At 47.0% G+C, this 21,590-nt stretch overlaps 1 protein-coding gene and 1 long non-coding RNA gene across 2 annotated transcripts in view; one reads left to right on the top strand and one right to left on the bottom strand.

Moving 5' to 3' along the window:
- LOC140418237 (uncharacterized) overlaps positions 1–21,590 on the top strand; it is a 148,694-nt gene that overhangs the window by 36,245 nt on the left and 90,859 nt on the right. The gene's annotated exons all lie outside the window — the stretch shown is intronic.
- Positions 8,204–15,932, bottom strand: LOC140418248 (uncharacterized). The gene is made up of 2 exons (XR_011944887.1): positions 15,532–15,932; positions 8,204–14,123 (listed from the first exon to the last, which is right to left on the bottom strand). It is a non-coding gene; the product is annotated as an uncharacterized lncRNA (long non-coding RNA).

The following is a 21,590-nucleotide window of genomic DNA, read 5'->3' on the forward strand; positions in this document are numbered from 1 at the left end:
TTGATGCCTCAAAGGGTTTTTGGCAGATTCAATTGGATCAGTCCAGCAGGAAGCTGTGCACTTTCAACACTCCATTTGGCAGATACTGCTACAATAGGATGCCGTAACGGCATCATCTCGGCCTCCGAGGTGTTCCACCGCATTATGGAACAGATGATGGAGGGCATCGAAGGGGTTCGCGTCTACGTAGACAACGTTATCATCTGGTCCACCACACCACAGGAGCACATCAGCCGTCTCCAGCGTGTCTTTGCACGGATACGAGATCAGGGCCTGCGCCTCAACCGAGCCAAGTGCTCTTTTGGCCAGACTGAGCTAAAATTTTTGGGGGACCACATCTCCCGGTCGGGTGTGCAGCCAGATGCCGACAAAGTGGCAGCCATCGCAGCAGCCGTCAGACAAGAAGGCAGTGCTGCGCTTTCTCGGGATGGTCAACTTCCTGGGGAAGTTCATTCCTAACCTTGCTTTGCACACGACTGCTCTTCGCCACCTGGTCAAAAAGACAACGGAATTCCAGTGGCTGCCCGCACACCAGAATGAATGGGAGGAGCTCAAGGTCCAGCTCACCACCGCCCCCGGTACTGGCGTTTTTCGATACCACACGGGAAACAAAGATCTCAACTGACGCCAGCCAGTCTGGCATTGGGGCGGTACTCCTGCAACGGGATACTACACCATGGGCCCCGGTCGCCTATGCGTTGCGGGCCATGACCCCCACAGAACAGCGCCATGCGCAGATTGAGAAGGAGTGCCTAGGCCTGTTGACTGGCATCAACAAATTTCACGATTATGTATATGGTCTTCCGCATTTCACTGTGGAGACCGACCATCGCCCCCTGGTCGGCATCATTCAGAGGGACCTCAATGATATGACCTCTCACCTCCAGCGCATTCTGCTCAAGCTCTGGGGGTACGACATCCAACTTGTATACACCACTGGGAAGGATCTCATCATCGCAGATGCTCTGTCCAGGGCGGTTAACACACCACCCGACTCGGAGGGGTTCGTTTGTCAGGTCGACGCACAAGTAGCCTTCACATCGGCCAATCTGCCGGCCACTGACACACGTCTGGCCCACATGCGCCGTGAGACTGTGGCTGACCCCCTTCTACAGCGTGTAATTCGCCACATGACGGAAGGGTGGCTCAAGGGGCAGTGCCCACAATTTTACAATGTCCGGGACGACTTGGCCGTTATTGATGGTGTCCTCTTGAAGTTGGACCCGATCATGATCCCACACAGCATGCACCGGCTTGTCCTCGAACAACTGCCGAAGGCCATCTCGGAGTTGAAAAGTGCAGGCGGAGGGCCCGAAAGGCTGTGTACTGGCCGGGCATCAGCGACGACATCGCCAACATGGTGCTCAACTGCCCCACATGCCAAAGGTTTCAGCCGGCGCAACCCCCTGAGACACTTCAGCCCCATGAGTTGGTCACGTCTCCCTGGGCGAAGGTGGGCTCGGCAGGGACTACATTATTCTGATTGACGACTTCTCAAGTTATCCGGAGGTCATACGCATGCACGACATGACATCATCAGCTGTCATCCGGGCATGCAAAGAAAACTTTGCTCGCCATGGAATTCCCCTCACCGTCATGTCTGACAACGGGCCTTGCTTTGCGAGCCAAGAATGGTCTTCCTTTGCCACTTCATACAACTTCACACACGTGACGTCCAGTCCCTTGCATCCTCAGTCGAATGGCAAGGCGGAAAAGGGCGTCCACATTGTGAAGCAGCTCCTCTGCAAGGCTGCTGATGCCGGATCTGACTTCTGTTTAGCCCTGCTGGCCTATCGCTTGGCCCCATTGTCCACGGGCCTCTCGCCAGACCAGCTGTTGATGGGTCGCACCCTCAGGACCACTGTGCCATCCATTCATGTTCCTGACCCCGAACATGCTCCAGTACTGCGAAGGACGCAACAACAGCGTGCTCAGCAGAAGGTGGCACATGCCGCTCGGGCGACTGATCTTCCTGCCCTGGCGCCTGGAGACAACGTACGCATACACCTACCGGAGGGTGGCTGGTCGACAACCGCTGAGGTTCTCCACCACGTGGCTTCCCGCTCCTTCCTGGTTCGCATGCCTGATGGCTCCATTCGCCGCCGTAATCGGTGGGCCCTTCGTCTGGTTCCGCGCTCGCTACGAGATCATGCACCGGTGCCACGCCCTCCTGTTGTCCCTGATGTCGACTTTGTGGAGCTTCCTGCCACTCTGCCTCTTCCTCTTTCGCCTGTGGCCAGGCCCATTCCTCAGCCGGTGGATCCTGACCCACCCTTGAGGCTGTCAAACCAAATTTGTCGCCCACCTGAGAGACTTGACTTATGAGCCTGTTAGCACATTGGACTCACTGAATTGTTTTACAGTACTGTTAATGCGTTTCTTTTCTTGTCGTTCATTGTTCAAGAAGTTTTCTCTCGTCGTTTGCTGATTGCATTTGTTCTGTTATTGGTACAACCTCGTTGCTTTGTTGCACCTGACACCTTCCTCTGTATACAGTTTAGCCTCATGTACATGTTGTAAATATTGCACACACATACTCAGATGCACTCAGTACACATTTCTATTTATTAGCATGTAGGCACATGTCCTTGTGAAAGGGGGGAATGTCATGATATCCACATCAGCATATCATGGTGCAATCACACACACACTGATGGACAGGTAGTTGGACCAACCAGCACACACATAACATCGCAGCCAATCACCAGTGAGAGCACACGCACTATAAAACAGGGAACACCACAGTTCCCGCTCATTCTACCAGGAGATAGCTCAGAGCACAGAACTCACAGCGTGCCACTCAGACATAGACCATGTGCTGAGTGCCTCACTAAGATATTGATAGGGCTGGGTCCACAGGTTAGCTGGTGAAGCTCATACCCAAACCAGCAGTTAGTAGTTGTCGTTGTTTAAGACAATAAAACAGAGTTGTACCATCTACAGCCGTGTTGGATCATTTATGCATCGGAACACCCAACACGACAGATACTAACTGGGCAGTCATCACTCCTGGGGTAAAGTATCCTTTCCTCGCAGTTTTACAAATTGTAAGAGTATTTGGGTTTCTTGTCTGGTGCCCTGACAAATGTTGGGCATTGGTCCAGGATTCTGACACAGGTATGACCGCGCATGCGCCGTGTTACACACTGCCCCCTATAAAATGGCGGCCGCTAACTCGGTCCCGTCTCCATGGGGAGGCCCCGGGCCGCAGTTACCACCGCCTCATTACTGCATCCACGGCATCAGAAGCTTCTTATTTCCGGTTTCAGGCCTCTTCTGGACGTTTATGAAGCCTCGCCTCCCAGTCTGCCGCCTCTCTTCCTCTCCACTCACCGGCTCCATTTACTCTCCCGCACTCGACATTTTTCAGCACCTTCCAACAGCACGAGGAACAGAGCGTACTGCGCATGCTCCCGTTAGAAACCGCATTGCGCATGTTCCCGTAACACAATGTAGCGCCTGCGCGGGATGCTCGTGCATTGAGGAGAGAGCACGTTCTACTGCCCAGTGAATGCTGGGACACCTGCAATTAATTGTGGGACAATTTAGTAGAATCAAAAATTATGTTTCCTTGGAGCTAGGGGGTCAAGATATGAAATTATTAAGTCAATTAACATGACAATGTAAGTGCAGTCGCCATAGTTCTGCTCTGGTGTAATTAACAACAGAATAAACACTGACAGATCTGAACTCACAGGAGTGTATGTAGGTGTTGCAAACAATGTTTTTTCTTCCCATACACAGAACAATTAAACCCCATCTTGTCAGTAAAATGTAGCAATTAAGAAGGTGAACGATCTTCTCATGGTGCGATTTTACCCATGAGTTTCCAACTCACATTGGGATCTCAGACCCTTGTTACAGGCAGGAGGGTAATTCGTTTAAATGGTCTTGATTTATCCTCTCACTACCCATCTGTAAACTTGATGTGGAGATGCCGGCGTTGGACTGGGGTGAGCACAGTACGAAGTCTTACAACACCAGGTTAAAGTCCAACAGGTTTGTTTCGATGTCACTAGCTTTCGGAGCGCTGCTCCTTCCTCAGGTGAATGAAGAGGTCTGTTCCAGAAACACATATATAGACAAATTCAAAGATGCCAAACAATGCTTGGAATGCGAGCATTAGCAGGTGATTAAATCTTTACAGATCCAGAGATGGGGTAACCCCAGGTTAAAGAGGTGTGAATTGTATCAAGCCAGGACAGTTGGTAGGATTTCGCAGGCCAGATGGTGGGGGATGAATGTAATGTGACATGAATCCCAGGTCCCGGTTGAGGCCGCACTCATGTGTGCAGAACTTGGCTATAAGTTTCTGCTCGGCGATTCTGCGTTGTCGCGGGTCCTGAAGGCCGCCTTGGAGAACGCTTACCCGGAGATCAGAGGCTGAATGCCCTTGACTGCTGAAGTGTTCCCCGACTGGAAGGGAACATTCCTGCCTGGTGATTGTTGCGCGATGTCCGTTCATTCGTTGTCGCAGCGTCTGCATGGTCTCGCCAATGTACCACGCTTCGGGACATCCTTTCCTGCAGCGTATGAGGTAGACAACGTTGGCCGAGTCGCATGAGTATGTACCGCGTACCTGGTGGGTGGTGTTCTCACGTGTAATAGTGGTATCCATGTCGATGATCTGGCACGTCTTGCAGAGATTGCCATGACAGGGTTGTGTGGTGTCGTGGTCGCTGTTCTGAAGACTGGGTAGTTTGCTGCAAACAATGGTTCGTTTGAGGTTGCATCTGTAAACTGTAAGACGATTTTGATTTTTGATTCCCCTCTTTATAAGTAGTGGTATATTTTCCCTAACACTTAATTTTGGAGTGTTCCAATTCTCTATGAATAACGTAGAGCAGAGAAGGCTGAGGTGGGACCTGTTGAGATGTACAAAAGTATGAAGGACATAGATACGATAGAGAGAAAGAAGTTTTTCCACTGAGTGGAGGAGATACAGATTTAAGGAAATCGGCAGGAGGTTTAGAGGGTATTTGAGGAAAAGATTTTCATGCCGAGGGTGGTGAGAATCTGGAACATGCTGCCTGAAAGGTTGGTAGGAGTGGGAACATTCACAACTTTAAGAATCATTTAGATGATGACTTGGAAAATGGGATTAGAATAGATAGGTGCTTGATGGCTGCTGCAGAAATGATGGGCCGAAGGGCCTCTTTCTGTGCTGCAAAACTCTATGACTATGACTCTAACTCACACAGCAAAAACAAGATAAAATAAAATTAAATGGTTATTTTATTTCAGACACACAAAATACAGGAAAGGGGTTTCGCAATATCTGTCCCTTTTGCTCTCATGCAATAAAAGAGAGATAAAGGGAAAAAAGAGCAAGATCACAATAAAAACATGTTTTTACGTAGGTTCTCAGTCCAGATTAAAAATTTGATGTCATATTTCTTCAGAGGGTAGTTGGCTGACTGAGCCGCCTTTCCAGAAGTGAAGACTTCCATGATGGGAGAAGATACATAGAGTTAAATTAATCTTGAATCTGCAAGTTCGAATGTTCCAGTAGTTCACAGTGTAGATGAGGGGCAGGCTATTACCAACTTGGGCATGGGCTCATTCTGCTGCTACACGTACGATGGAAAATAGTAGATAGAAACAAGTGGCTGCCTGGAATCTTGGTTCTTGTTGGAGTTCAAATTGTTGGTGAATTGGACATTTTTAATTCTCGCTCAATGTACCCGAACAGGCAACGTAGTGTGGTGACTCGGGGCTTTTCACACTAACTTCATTGCAGTGTGAATCTAAGCCTACCTGTGACTCTAATAAAGATTATTGTTATTATTAAGACTGACAAAAGATCCAAAAGCTGTATAATTAAAGGAATTCAGACAGCTCAATCCTCGGTCATGTGACAGGTTGTTTCTCATTGAATGATTCGGCGAATAAGGCCCCTGATTGAAGCTATTGTGCTTTGGAGAAGGTAGTGATCGGACCATAAACCCCAGATTGGTGAATAGCAGTCACAAATATCTGACTGTCATAGCTGGCTGAGGCAGGCATCTGGTTTGTTGAACCGTTATGTTGACTTGGCTGGAACATTTATACGATGCCAACAGTGTTACATTCCAGGAGGTGTGAGCTGTTAGCCTTTGTTTGATTTTAAGCAGTTCAGAAATTTCCATAAGTCAGCAATTTTATCAGACCAGCAATTGTCAATCTTGAAAACTAGAGAAAATTAATAATTTTACAAAGTAGCTGATGGGAATATATACTGTCTTTGTCCTTTCTACTGACCAGGAAACTCTTCTGATAAGTTCTATACGATCAAACATCCACAGTTAGAGAAAAAAAAGTGTTGTTAATCTGAAATGAGAACAGAAAACTCTGGAATTTCACCAGATCTGGTAGTGTCTGTGGCATGAGAAACATTGTGTCTGTGCAGAACCCAACGTAGTTCAGGATTCAGGACTATGACTTTCCATCAGACCTGCACTGCATCAGTGCACAGACCGTCGTACTTAACTCTGTTGCTCAATTGAAAGATGCTCCCAAATGTCCTTAGTATTTCTGGCATTTTCTACTTTTATCTCTGGTTATCCCTGAGTCAGGACTCGTTGGTCCGACAAATCAAACTACAGGCCTATTGCAAGATTTGCAACACTTTTTTAAATTAATCTTTATTGTCACAAGTAGGCTTACATTAACACTGCAATTAAGTTACTGTGAAAATCCCCTAGTCACCACATTCCGGCGCCTGTTCGGGTACACAGAGGGAGAATTCAGAATGACAAAATTACCTAACAGCACGCAAAAGAGAAAATGCTGGAAAATCTCAGCAGGTCTGGCATCATCTATAAGGAGAGAAAATAGCTAATGTTTCAAGTCCGATAACTCTTTGTCAAAGCGAACAGACAAAGAGATAGTGGGAAATATTTATACTGTGGAGTAAGAATGAAAAATGAGTCATAGGCACAGAAACCCAGGGAAACCGGGTGCTAATGGCCACAGAAACCAAGGGGAAAGAGTGCTAATGGAAAGGATTTACGAAATCATCCACACTGCTGACACGCCAGCGCACTCACACAGGAGAGAGTCCATTCACCTGCTCCAATTGTGGAAAGGGATTCACTCAGTCGTCCAACCTGTTGACACATCGGCGCAGTCACACTGGGGAGACCATTCACCTGCTCTGTGTGTGGAAAGGGATTCACTCAGTCATCCGATCTGCTGACACATCGGCGCAGTCACACTGGGGAGAGACTATTCACCTGATCCGTGTGTGGGAAGGGTTTCATTTTTTCAGCCAACCTGATGACACACCAGCAGGTTCACACTGATGACAAACGTTTCAAATGTCCAGACTGTGGGAAGTGTTTTAAAACTTCCCAGGAACTTATGTACCATCAACGTATTCACACCGAGGAGAGACCATTCAGGTGCTCACACTGTGGGACAGGCTTTAGACGATTCTCGCATCTCACTGCACACCAGCGTACGCACAGTGGAGAGAAACCATTCACCTATTCAGAGTGTGGAGAGGGATTCACGCAGTCATCCACCCTGCAGAGACACCAGCGACTTCACACTGTGGAGAGGCTGTTCATCTGCTCTCAGTGCGGAGAGGGAATCATTAAGTTTGCCAACCTACTGACCACCCACAAGTTCACAATTAACTCCAGAGGTTGTGTGGGTTTCCTCCGGGTGCTCCAGTTTTGTTCCACCGTCCAAAGATGTGCAGGTCAGGTGGATTGACCACGCTAAATTGTCCCTTTATAATATAATAATGTTTATTGTCACAAGCAGGCATACATTAACACTGCAATGAAGTTACTGTGAAAAGCCCCTAGTCGCCACATCAAATAGCTGTAGTGTGTGGAACTTTAAGAAATGGGTGTTTATCAAATAGCTGCAGTGATATCAGAGTGTGGATGGAGCTGGGCTGTCTGTCGTCACTGCAGCTATTTGATAAACACCCAGTTCTTAAAGGTAGATCCACTACAGCTATTTGATAAACACCCAGTTCTTAAAGGTACTCTCACATGACAATTCTGAATTCTCCCTCTGTGTACCTGAACAGGCTCCGGAATGTGCTGACCAGGGACTTTTCACAGGAACTTCATTGCATTGTTAATGTAAGACTACTTGTGACAATAAAAATTAGGATTATAAAAACAAATATTCCGGCAAATTTCCAACCCGCCCGCGATGATTCTCACGGCCGGAAATATGACGCCAACAAATGGGATGAAGCCAAATCTTTAAAAGTCCAAGTCTTTATTTCAAATTGTTGCCGTGCTGTCAGGGGAAAGGGTTAACTTCTCTGCTTGTTTACAAAAGGGAAGAGGAAACATTCACCAAAGGTTCCCACAGCTTGTGAGCTCCGAAACATAACTTCAAGGCTGAAGTTTATCTTCAGTGAATGAAACATTTTGGTGCCTTTTCCAATTGTACCAGTAAATTGTGATTCACACTGAAAGGTTTACTTTCACTCAGTAATTAGAACATTTCACTTTCTCAGCACTGACACTTTAGATCAAATCCCAATTGTTCTCGTCTCTTGTAGCTGGTGAGTGGAGAAGATCATGTTCACTGTAGATCTGTCAGCACAGAAACCGCACTGTGCTTCTGGATACACTCAGTCTGCAAGTAGATGAATCTTTTAAACATGACCCAAGTGATGGTCTTCCCCTGACTCGAAGGAGTGAGATGTCCCTGTAGTTGGTGCTGTCTCCTCTGTCACTGCTGTTTTTATTGCATCACACATGTTCCGTGGACCAGTCTCACAGCCCAAAAGGGGCGGGCAGGAAGGTGTGACAGTCGATGGGGCTTTCTGTGTGTGAGCCGTTCAGCTGGAATTCCATCCTTGCCGGGCACCTTTCTGCTTGCTCAGCAATCAATGGCCTTTTCCAGCTCAAATGATGAGAGTTCTTTGTCCAACTCAACCATGACAGGAAGCTGCAGGAGAGTCAAACAGAGACTGGGAGATGCCCTTCTCATAGGGGTACAGCTCACTGTTGTGTTCAACCCAGCTCCTCCTCACTCTCTCACCATGACTGACACTGAGCATGCTCAGAGCACACACCCACACTGCCCCTGCGCACTGGCCTCGTACACTCACTGATCGGGGACTTTCTGCAGCGCGGGGGATTCTGGGTAATGCAGCTGCCATAGAGCAATTAGTAAACAGGAAGATTCTTTTTCCCAGTTAGTAAAACAGAAGATCCACAGTTAGGCAAGATGCTGGGCATGAAGCACAATGAGAGGTTTGGATATTTTATTTAATACCGAAGCACATTATTCTGATATCACTGAGACATGGGCAGTAAGCAGGCTGATCTACAGTATGTACAGTATTTACAACACCTGGGACACGGTAAATCATCTCATCAAACCAGTGATAGGTTTGTTTACTGTTCATAATTGTGACTGGGTCACACTCACGATTCATGCAAAATGCAAGTCCCCAGGTTCAGTGACCCACTCCTTCCAGACCTGTTTTCACGCCAAGGGTCTTGACATCTGCCTTAGTTTTTATCCAGCCATGTATGTTCAGCTCACACTGCCCAACAACCAGCCTCTCCTGCACTGGGCCACAGGGTTTCCATCACCAAAAATCTGTCCTGGTCCACGCACATCGACGCCACCACCAAGAAAGCACAACAGTGCCTATACTTCTTCAGGAAACTAAGGAAATTTGGCATGTCCACACTGACAACTTTTACAGATGCACCATAGAAAGCATCCTATCGGGCTGCATCACAGCCTGGTATGGCAACTGCTCGGCCCAAGACCACAAGAAACTTCAGAGAGTACTGAACACAGCCCAGTCCATCACACAAACCTCCCTCCCATCCATTCACTCTGTCCACACCTCCCGCTACCTTGGGAAAGCGGGCAGCATAATCAAAGACTCCTCCCACCCAGCTTACTCACTCTTCCAACTTCTTCCATTGGGCAGGAGATATAAAAGTCTGAGAACACGCACAAACAGATTCAAAACAGCTTCTTCCCCGCTATTACCAGACTCCTAAACAACCCTCTTATGGACTGACCTGATTAATACTACACTCCTGTATGCTGCACTCTATGCCTTTATCTATATATTTACATTGTGTACCTTGTGTTGCCCTATTATGTATTTTCTTTTAGTTTACTTTCTTTTCATGTACAAAATGATCTGTTTGAGCTGCTCGCAGAATAATACTTTTCACTGTACTTCGGTGCACGTGACAATAAAATCCAATCCAATCCATATCGAGGGAGCAATCTGCCTCTCTTGCATTGGTGCACTGCATGTCCCTCATAACACAGTGGCATAGAAAGATGACAGCACAAAACAAAGGCACTCAACAAATTGTATCTGTGCCAACTTTCTGCAACAGTCACAATCCCCTGTCATTGGCCCTGAACTCTGCAGATATTTTTCTCCTCAAAGGATATGAACAGATGAGAAAGGAGCTGGAGTTGGCTATTCAGCCCAGTCTGCTCCACCATTTAATAAGGTCATGGCTGATCTGACAGTCACAGATAGTTGTCCAATTATTTTCAAAGCATCAATTGAATCTGCCTCCACCACATTTTCGAGCAGTGCATTCATGATCCCACATGCAGCACAGCACATCATAAATCATAGGAACAGAATTAGGCCACTCGGCCAATCAAATCTGCTCCACCATTCAATCATGGCTGATATTTTTCTCATCTCCATTCCCCTGCCTTCTCCCCATAACCGCTGATCCACTTATTAATCAAGAACCTATCTATCTCTATCTTAAAGACACTCAGTGATTTGGCCTCCACGGCATTCTGTGGCAAAGAGTTCCCCAGATTCACCACCCTCTGGCTGAAGAAATTCCTCCTCATCTGTTTTAATTCTTCATCATCACCTGAGGAAGGAACTGTGCCCCTAAAGCTGGTGAGTCGAAACAAACCTGTTGGACTTTAACTTGGTGTTGTAAGACTTCTTACTCTGTTCTGAAGGATCGCCCTTTAGTCTGGGATTGTGTCCACTGCTTCTACTTTTTCCAACAAGTGGAAACATCTTCTCCATGTCCACTCTACCCAGGCCTCGCAGTATCTTGTAAGTTTTAATAAGATCCCCCCATATCCTTCTAAACTCCCAACGAGTACAGACCCAGTGTCCTCAACCGTTCCTCATACGACAAGCTGTTCATTCCAGGGATTATTCTTGTAAACCTCCTCTGGACGCTTTCCAAGGCCAACACATCCTTCCTTAGATACGGGGCCCAAAACTGCTCATAATACTCCAAATGGGGTCTGATCAGAGCCTTATACAGCCTCAGAATTACATCCCTGGTCTTGTATTCTAGCCCTCTCGACATGAATACATTGCATTTGCCTTCCTAACTGCCGACTGAACCTGCACGTTAACCTGAAGAGAATCTTGAACAAGGACGCCTAAGTCCCTTCGTGCTTGTGATTTCCTCAGCATTTCCCCATTTAGAAAATAGTCTATGCCTCCTTTGAAAGTCCATAACCTCACACTTTTCCACTTTGTATTCCATCTGCCACTTCTTTGCGCACTCTCCAAGCCTTGCTCAGCATTGCTTCTTTTTCTGATCACTTTAAATGAATGCCCTGTTTCTAATCTTGCCCTAAATGTGACTTGCTGGATCAAACGTCTATTGCAGATCCTTAGTTGTAATGTGGTCAAGTGCCTTTCCATTTGAGAACTGTTCAATAAAGTTATTAGAATTATTTGTAGCTAGGGCAGCACGTGGAGCAGTGGTTAGCACTGGGACTGCAGCACTGAGGACCCGGGTTTGAATCCCGGCCTTGGGTCACTGTCCGTGTGGAGTTTGCACATTCTCCACGTGTCTGCATGGGTTTCACCCCCACAACCCAAAGATGTGCAGGTTAGGTGGATTGGCCAGGCTAAATTGCCCTTAATTGGGAAAAAAAATAAGAATAATTGGGTACTCTGAATTTTATTTTTTTTAAAAGGATTATTTGCAGCTTCCCCAACAATCAGTTTTTTCCATTATCCTGAAGTGACCTTATTTTTATCGGGAGTTAACTGAAGTGCGTTCCTCACCTCTCATTATCTAAATTTCCAGTCACCATTTTTCTGTCCACCTGACCCAGTCCATGGCTTTCTCTCTCATTGTCTAAAACACATCAGCAACTTTTGTGTAATCCTGGTGCATACATTTAAGTCTAAATCATTGATATATACCGGAAACTGTGGAGCCCCACTGGAAAAAGACGTCCAGGCATCATTCAGTCCTGGATGTGACTAACAGCAGCAACAACAGCTGAATCCACACCCTGCTGTTGCCTGTGAACTTGCTGATGTCTGTTCAGGCTGTTTGACTGAGTGAATCTCCTCCCACGCACGGAGCAGTTGAACAACCTCTCCCAAGTACCGGTCCCACATGTGGGTGACACAGTAGCACAGTGGTTAGCACTGTTGTTTCACAGCTCCAGCAACCCAGGTTTTGATTCACAGGTTGGGTCACAGTCTGCGTGGAGTCTGCGTTTTGTCGTAGTGGCTGCTTGGGTTTCCTCAGGGTGCTCCCGTTTCCCCCCACAGTCCAAAAATGTGCAGGTTAGATGGATTGGCCATGCTAAATTGTCCTAAGTGTCCAAAAGGGTGACGTGGGGTTATGGGTTAGGTTGGAGTTATCGGCTTATTTAAGGTGCTCTTTGCAAGGGCCGGTGCACTCGATGGGCCGAATGCCCTCCTTCTGCACTGTAAATTCTATGATTCTGTTTCAGTGTCAACTCGCTGGTGTTTCAGTAGATTTTGTTTACTTTTAAATCTCTTTTCACAATCAGAACATTTGAAAGGTTTCTGATCAATGTGAACAAGTTGGTGTAAAGTCAGGTAGGATGCCCGAGTGAATTTCTTCTCACACACGGGGCAAGTGTGTGGTCTCTCCCCAGTGTGAACTCGCTGGTGTCTCAGAAGCTGGGATGAACATGTGAATCCCTTCCCACACACGGAGCAGGTGAACGGCTTCTCCCCAGCGTGAGTATGTTGACGTGACAGTAAATTCTTTTTACTTTTAAAGCTCTTCTCACAGTCAGCACATTTAAAAGGTCTCTGATCAGTGTGAACAAATTGGTGTATTAGAAGGTCGGATGAACATGTGAATCTCTTCTCACACACGGAACAGGTGAATGGCCTCTCCCCAGTGTGAGTGCGTTGATGTGACAGTAAATTCTTTTTACTTTTAAAGTTCTTCTCACAGTCAGCACATTTAAAAGGTCTCTGATCAGTATGAACAAGTTGGTGTCTCACGAGTAGTGTTGACTGAGTGAATCCCGTCCCACACAAGGAGCATGTGAATGGCCTCTCCCCAGTGTGAGTGCGTTGATGTATCAGTAAATTCTTTCTGCTTTTATACTCTTCTCACAGTCAGCACATTTAAACGGTCTCTGGTCAGCGTGAACCTGATGGTGAGCCCGGAGGTTTGACAAATCATTAAATCCCTTCCCACATTCCAGACAGGTGAATGGCCTCTCCCCAGTGTGAGTGCGTTGGTGTAACAGTAAATTATTTCTGCTTTTAAAGCTCTTCTCACAGTCAGCACATTTAAAAGGTCTTTGATCAGTATGAACAAGTTGGTGTGTCAGGAGGTGGGATGACAGAGTGAATCCCTTCGCACACACGGAGCAGGTGAATGGTCTCTCCCCAGTGTGAATACGTCGATGAGTTTGCATTTCAGACAGGTAATTGAATCCCATCCCACAGTCACCACATTTTCATGGTTTCTCCATGGTTATTAACAAGTTATCAGGTGTAGGTGGGATGCAGATTTGAGGTCATTGTCAGATGAGCTATGATGTTATTAAATGGTGGAACGGGCTCATGGGGCTGAATGTCCAATTGCTGCTTCTTGATTCTTTTGGTGCGAATGTCCTTATGTCTCTCCAACTTGAATCATCTGTTGAAGCCTGAGTACGGTGTCTCCCTGATGTAAATGCTGCAATTTAATTTCGTGCTGTGTGATTGGTTAAAGCTCAGTTCCAGATAACTGTGGAAAATTACTTAGATGTCGGTGTCTCGGTGCTTTTCCAATCACAGTGATTTTTGAATGGTTTTTCCCAAAGACAAAACAGACAAACATTTCTCCTTCCACGTTGAAAGGCCGGTCCTGATGAATCAAGTAACTCTGTCAGATCTTGACATAATGTTTGCATCTGCAAATATTCTGTAAAAGGAGATTACATTGAATTACTGTGAATATATAAGACACAAACAGGCCATTCTGTCACAGATTCTGCTGCTGTCCATACTCGGCACACATCTTCGACTGTCACACCTATCAAGTCTCAGCCTTTCAGCTGACTTTCGATTCCGTTTTCTCTCATGTGCTTGCCCCATTTCCTTTTGAAAACATCTCAGCACTTTCCTCAACTCCTTTCCATGGTAATGAGTTGCACATTCTGAACCTGTGATAAATAAATTTGTCCAAATTGCCCCCTTGGATTTATTTGTAACTATCTTGTATTTATGACTTGTTGTTTATTGATGGTCATTGATGGACTCTCACATCGCCCCTCTCAAAACTAATGATAATTTTAAAGATTTCTATCAGGCCACTGCTTAATTTGTTGTTTTCGATAGAAAAAAGGCCCCTCTCCATTTAATCTTTCCTGAGATTGACTCATGTTACAAAAGTCATCACTGTCAATGCAGGATAGAAATCACAAAGAGACAAACCTTTCTGTTGGATTGAGTTTATGATGTGTAACTTCTCCAATTCTAACCCCCTGTAAAAGGAGTTTACAATAGCCATCACTGTCAGTCCAGGATAGAAATTCTGAACAGGCAATTCTAGTTTCTCTGGAACATTTTTTTCTCTCTTGTTCCCCCAAAGCTGTAAATCCCCGTCCCACACACTCTCCCTCCTCCCTGGGCTGAAATCCAAACCCACCTCACCATTTCTTTCCTCCACTGCCAGTTTTCTCCCTCCCTCTCCTCTGCTTGGGTTCAGTTCTCCAGCTCCTGTCTGCAGACTGACAATAAAATCAATGGGTCTTATTGGAGGTTTGGGGCCTCCAGCGGGTGTTTGTGAATCCTCCCCGCCCACCTGCCAGGGTTTCCTTCCTTCCCAGAGATCAGAGTCCTCGTTGATTTGAGTGCAAAGTGTAAGCTCTTATTTCTTGTCCCCCTCCCCCATCCTCTGATGTGAACCATCCTCCAGTGTCTGAAGCAGGATGGTGCCCGTTAACCTGGGCCTGTTCCCGGGAGGGAGAAGCCCCGCAGCTGCAAACCAGGGAGCTGACAATGATTGTGAAGGGTTTGCTCCAGCCTCCAATGCCCAGGGATTGATTGACGGCGGGTTCGGACCAATAGGAAGAGAAGGTGGAACTGGAAGACCGAACAAGAGCGGCTGGTCCTCCAGCCAATCAGACTGAATGGGAGGCGGAGCAAAGCCGCGACTCTCGCTACCTCCGCCTGCGCGCAGCCGCACACTTCGTCCACTCGGGCCTGTCTCGGGGAAAACCCCGAGCAGCTTTCGCCGGTTGATTTGTATTCGGGGCTTCGGGCTACACGGAGTGTTTATGAAGCCTCCCGACCCATCCCGCCGGCTCCATCCCTCCCTCAGGACTCACCCGACCGAATTTGACCGGCTGAGGATTTCCACCCGACCGCCTGAATCACGAGTTGTCATCGGTGCTGCGCATGCTCCAGCACACGTGGGAGACCGGGCTCAGCCCCGCCCCTCATTCACTCCGACTGGTCGGAGGAACCGCTGCTCCCACCGGTCCTTCAGGCCCACCCCTCTCTTCCTATTGGACGTCAATCGTCCCTGGGCCTTGTGAGCCGGAGCATGCGCAGTGCCGATGCTGGACGCGGCCGGGAGGTTTGACCGATATCCGGTGGAGGCTGCAAACCCCAATCGGGGCGAAATTCTCCCCCAACGGCGGGATGTCCCGCCAACCGGCGCATCCCGATTCCCGCCCCCGCCCAATCTCCGGTACCGGAGACTTCGGCGGGGGCGGGATTCACGGCGGCCAACGGCCATTCTCCGACCCGGCGGGGGGTCGGAGAATGACGCCCAAGAAGTTTCCGGGCCCGGGTTTGCATCGAGCGGGGGGACAGCTGCGGCCTGCTCCCGGTGACAGGCCTGAGTTAACGGCCGCCGTCTTTATAGAGGCTGCAAACCCGCAGGGGGCAAAACATCAGAGATAGAGTTTGTTGTGAAACCAATGGGATGTAAAACAGGAGGTCAGGGTTACAGTCAACAACAACAACTTCTATTTATATAACACCTTTAACATCATAAATCCCAGTCTACTTCACAGGAACATTATAAAACAAAGTGAGACACCCAGACACAAAAGGAGATATTAGGGCAGGTGACCAAAAACTTGGTCAAAGAGGTGAGTTTCAAAGAGAATCTTAAAGGAGGTAAGTGAGGTGGAGACGGGGATGTTTAGGGAGGGAATTCAGTGTTTGGGGCTGAGGGAACTGAAAACCATGGCGGAGTAATTAGAATCGGGGGTGTACAAGAGTCCAGGATCAGAGCTGTGCAGATATCTCAGGGGGTTGTGGAGCTGGAGGAGATGACAGACACAGGGAGAGATGAGGCCATGGAGGGATTTGAAAACAAGGGTGAGAATTGACTGGGAGTGAATGCATGTCTCGGAGCACAGGGATCATTGGGGAAAGGAACTTGCTGTGAATTAAGACACGGGTAGCAGACTTTTGGATGGCTTTAAGTTTACAGAGGTAGAATGTGGGGGAGCAGCCAGGTGTGTAATGGAATTGTCGAATCGGGAGGTGACGATGGTAAATTGCCTTTGTATCTAAAAAGGTTAGGGGTGTGTTATGGGGATAGATGGAGGTGTGGGCTTAGCTAGGGTGCTCCTTCCAAGGGCTGGTGCAGACTCGATGGGCCAAATGGCCTCCTTCTGCACTGTAAATTCTATGAGGTCAGAAGCTCATATTGGATCAAGTATGAAACGAAGTTTACAAAGAGACTGGCTAAGTCTCAGACTGTTGCCAGGGAGAGGGATGGAGTTGGTATGCCAGGAATGGAGATTGGAGCAGGGACCGAACAGTGGATTCAGTCTTCTCCATATTTGATTGAAGTTATTTAGTCAGCAGGAAGAGAACCAGAATGGACCCCGAGTCTGATATCCGGTATAACTTAGTTCGAGAGGGAGAGGAAGAACAAAGGAAACCCTGGAAGATTTGGAGAAACTACCTTCACGATTGCTCATCAAATCTCCACACAGTCAGTTCTGGACACAAGGTTCACCTCTGTTATTCTAATTGGTCAGTCAGGGTCATTCAGATTAATGTCTGTCACAAGTAATGAATGAAGTGACTTATAAAGCATATTCTTACCTCTAATTATATAACTTTGGTAAAAGGATACAGAAATAATGATCGAATACTTTATTTGGATTTCAGCCCAGGGAGGAGGGAGAGTGTGTGGGACGGAGATTTACAGCTTTGGGGACAGAAGAGAGAAAGGAAAAATCCGCAGAAACTGGAATTAACTGTTCTGAATTTCTATCTTGTACTGATAGTGTGGCCTTTGTAAACTCCTTTTACAGGGCATTAGGAGAGGATTTTCAGACAGGAAACACAAACCAAATATCACATTAAGATCTGACAGTGTTCTGTGTGAGGACCAAGCTTCACTTGATTGTCTAAAGAGGAAACGGACAAAGACACTGACTCCACGGAGATACCGTTAAAACCGTGGCGTATGATTTTCGCTTAGGGGGTTTCCATAATGCGAGAGGTTCCGGGCTCATATCCCGGACAAGCCCTGCAAAGCGCTTGACTGGGGAGGTGATGGTGTAGTGGCATTGTCACTGGATGAGTAATCCTGAGACCCAGCACAATTCTCTGAGAATGCAGGTTCAAACCCCACCACGGCAGATGCTTCATCGTGGCTTGTATTTGAACTTGAATCCAATAAATCAGGGGCAGCATGGTAGCAGATGTTAGCACAGTTGCTTCACAGCTTCACTGTCCCAGGTTTGTTTCCCGCTTGGGTCACTGTCTGTGCGAGTCTGCACATTCTCCTCGTGTCTGCGTGGGTTTACTCCGGGTGCTCTGGTTTTCCCCCAGTCCGAGGATGTGCAGGTTTGGTGGAGTGGCCATGCTAAATTGCTCTTAGTATCCAAAAGGGTTAAGTGGGGTTACTGGGCTATGGGGAGAGGGTGGAGGTGTGGGCTTGAGAAGGGTGCTCTTTCCAAGGGCCAGTGCAGACTCGATTGCCGAATGGCCTGTTCTACACTGTAAATTATATGATTGTGGAAGTTGGATGTTAAACAGTTTAGTGAGAATTGGGTCATAGGAGCAAAGGGTAAGTCTCACAGAGAAGATGAGCGCTGAGAGAGCATGATGGGAGACAGCAGGAAAAGAGGAGAAAGATGTGAGTTCAGAATTTGGACAAGAAAGGTCTTCGAGGCAGTTTTACTGAGTGGTTTCGTGGAAGAGGAGCAGCAGAATCAGCTGATCGGATTGTTTCAATGGGTGGGGTTTGCCAGTCCTTCCTGCTGGCTGGATCTTCAAGTCCAACAGATCTCTCAGTCTGCTGTTCCGGTTCACTGGTTGTCTCATTGGGTTCGCTGTAGGTCCTTGGGGTCTGTGAAATAACTCCCGGAGCCTCATTTGCCTTCAACACGTTATCGATGAAGACGAACATCTTGCCAAGGTCATCAACACTGCTTGCCTCCAAACAACCCCGCAACCTCAAACAGACCATTGATTGCAGCAAATTACCCAGAATTCAGGAGAACAGCAATCATGACACCACACAACCCTGCCATGGCAACCTCTGCAAGACGTGCCAGATCATCAACATGGGTACCACCATTACATGTGAGAACATGTGTAATGGTGCGACTCGGCCAAGGTTATCTACTTCATACGCTGCAGCAAAGGATGTCCCGAGGCGTGGTACATTGGTGAGAGCATGCAGACGCTGCGACAACGGACAAACGGAGATCGCGCAACAATTGCCAGGCAGGAATGTTCCCTTCCAGTCGGGGAACACTTCAGCAGTCAAGGACATTCAACCTCTGATCTTCGGGTAAGCGTTCGGCCTTCAGGACGCGCGACAACGCAGAATGGCAAAGCAGAAACTGATAGCCAGGTTCCGCACATGAGTATGGCCTCAACTGGGACCCTGGATTCATGTTACATTACATGTGCTTGCGAAATTCGACCAACTGTCCTGGCTTGAGACAATTCACACCTCTTAACCTGTGATTATCCCTCTCTCCAGCCGCACCGTATGGACCTGTAAAGACTTAATTACCTGCAAAGACTCACATTCAAAGTACCATTTTGCATCATTGAATTTTTCTACATACGTGTTTGTGGAACCCACATCTTCATTCACCTGAGGATGGAGCTGCACTCCGAAAGCGAGTGATTCTGAACAAACCTGTTGGTCTTTAACCTGGTGTTGTAAGACTTCTTGCTGTCCCCATCCCAGACCAATGCCAGCATCTCCACATCATAAATGAGAAGCATTAAACGCTGCTGCCAGTTTTGAACCAGGCATCTTTTGCGCATTAGGTGAATGTGATAACCTCCATGCTACAGAAACAGCTGGAAGACCAGTACCAATGGACCTGTGCAACGTTCAACTGCACAGTCTTGTGGCAGCTTTCAATGGTTTGGCTGGGAGGCCAGGTTACTTACTACATGAAGCCAGCTGTTCCTTTAAAACAGATGTCTCAACTTGTAAGACCATAAGATATAGAACTTATATTGAACTTTAGCATTTGTTCAGGAAATATCTAAAGGAATAATGCTCTCTGTTCAATCATTAATGCATCATTCTTATCTTCCTACAGAAGATTTCCACCAATTTTACTCAATATTTGTTTCATTATTCAATATTGAACATCAGTATATTTACTTAAGAACGTAAGAACATACGAACTAGAAGCAGGAGTAGGCCATCTGGCCCCTCGAGCCTGCTCCACCATTCAATGAGATCATGGCTGATCTTTTGTGGACTCAGCTCCACTTTCCGGCCCGAACACCATAACCCTTAATCCCTTTATTCTTCAATAAACTATCTATCTTTATCTTAAAAACATTTAATGAAGGAGCCTCTACTGCTTCATTGGGCAAGGAATTCCATAGAGTCACAACCCTTTGGGTGAAGAAGTTCCTCCTAAACTTAGTCCTAAATCTACTTCCCCTTATTTTGAGGCTATGCCCCCTAGTTCTGCTTTCACCCGCCAGTGGAAACAACCTGCCTGCATCTATCCTATCTATTCCCTTCATAATCTTATATGTTTCTCTAAGATCCCCCCCCCCTCATCCTTCTAAATTCCGAGTACAGTCCCAGTCTACTCAACCTCTCCTCGTAATCCAACCCCTTCAGCTCTGGGATTAACCTAGTGAATCTCCTCTGCACACCCTCCAGTGCTAGTACGTCCTTTCTCAAGTAAGGAGACCAAAACTGAACACAATACTCCAGGTGTGGCCTCACTAACACCTTATACAATTGCAGCAGAACCTCCCTCGTCTTAAACGCCATCCCTCTAGCAATGAAGGACAAATTTTGCCTTCTTAATCACCTGTTGCACCTGTAAACTAACTTTTTGCGACTCATGCACTAGCACACCCAGGTCTCTCTGCACAGCAGCATGTTTTAATATTTTATCATTTAAATAAAAATCCTTTTTGCTGTTATTCGTACCAAAATGGATAACCTCACATTTGTCAACATTGTATTCCATCTGCCAGACCCTAGCCCATTCACTTAGCCTATCCAAATCCCTCTGCAGACTTCCAGTATCCTCTGCACTTTTTGCTTTACCACTTATCTTAGTGTCGTCTGCAAACTTGGACACATTGCCCTTGGTCCCCAAGTCCAAATCATCTATGTAAATTGTGAACAGTTGTGGGCCCAACACTGACCCCTGAGGGACACCACTAGCTACTGATTGCCAACCAGAGAAACACCCATTAATCCCCACTCTTTGCGTTCTATTAATTAACCAATCCTCTATCCATGCTACTACTTTCCCCTTAATGCCATGCATCTTTATCTTATGCAGCAACCTTTTGTGTGGCACCTTGTCAAAGGCTTTCTGGAAATCCAGATATACCACATCCATTGGCTCCCCATTATCTACCGCACTGTTAATGTCCTCAAAAAATTCCACTAAATTAGTTAGGCACGACCTGCCCTTTATGAACCCATGCTGCGTCTGCCCAATGGGACAGTTTCCATCCAGATGCCTTGCTATTTCTTCCTTGATGATAGAATCCAGCATCTTCCCCACTACCGAAGTTAAGCTCACTGGCCTATAATTACCCGCTTACTGCCTACCTCCTTTTTTAAACAGTGGTGTCACGTTTGCTAATTTCCAATCCGCCGGGACCACCCCAGAGTCTAGTGAATTTTGGTACATTATCACGAGTGCATTTGCAATTTCTCTAGCCATCTCTTTTAGCACTCTGGGATGCATTCCATCAGGTCCAGGAGACTTGTCTACCTTTAGCCCCATTAGCTTGCCCATCACCACCTCCTTGGTGATAACAATCCTCTCAAGGTCCTCACCTGTCATAGACTCATTAACATCAGTCACTGGCATGTTATTTGTGTCTTCCACTGTGAAGACCGACCCAAAAAACCTGTTCAGTTCCTCAGCCATTTCCTCATCTCCCATTATTAAATCTC

This window comes from Scyliorhinus torazame, chromosome 5, assembly GCF_047496885.1.
Source record: "Scyliorhinus torazame isolate Kashiwa2021f chromosome 5, sScyTor2.1, whole genome shotgun sequence".
NCBI lineage: Eukaryota > Metazoa > Chordata > Chondrichthyes > Carcharhiniformes > Scyliorhinidae > Scyliorhinus > Scyliorhinus torazame.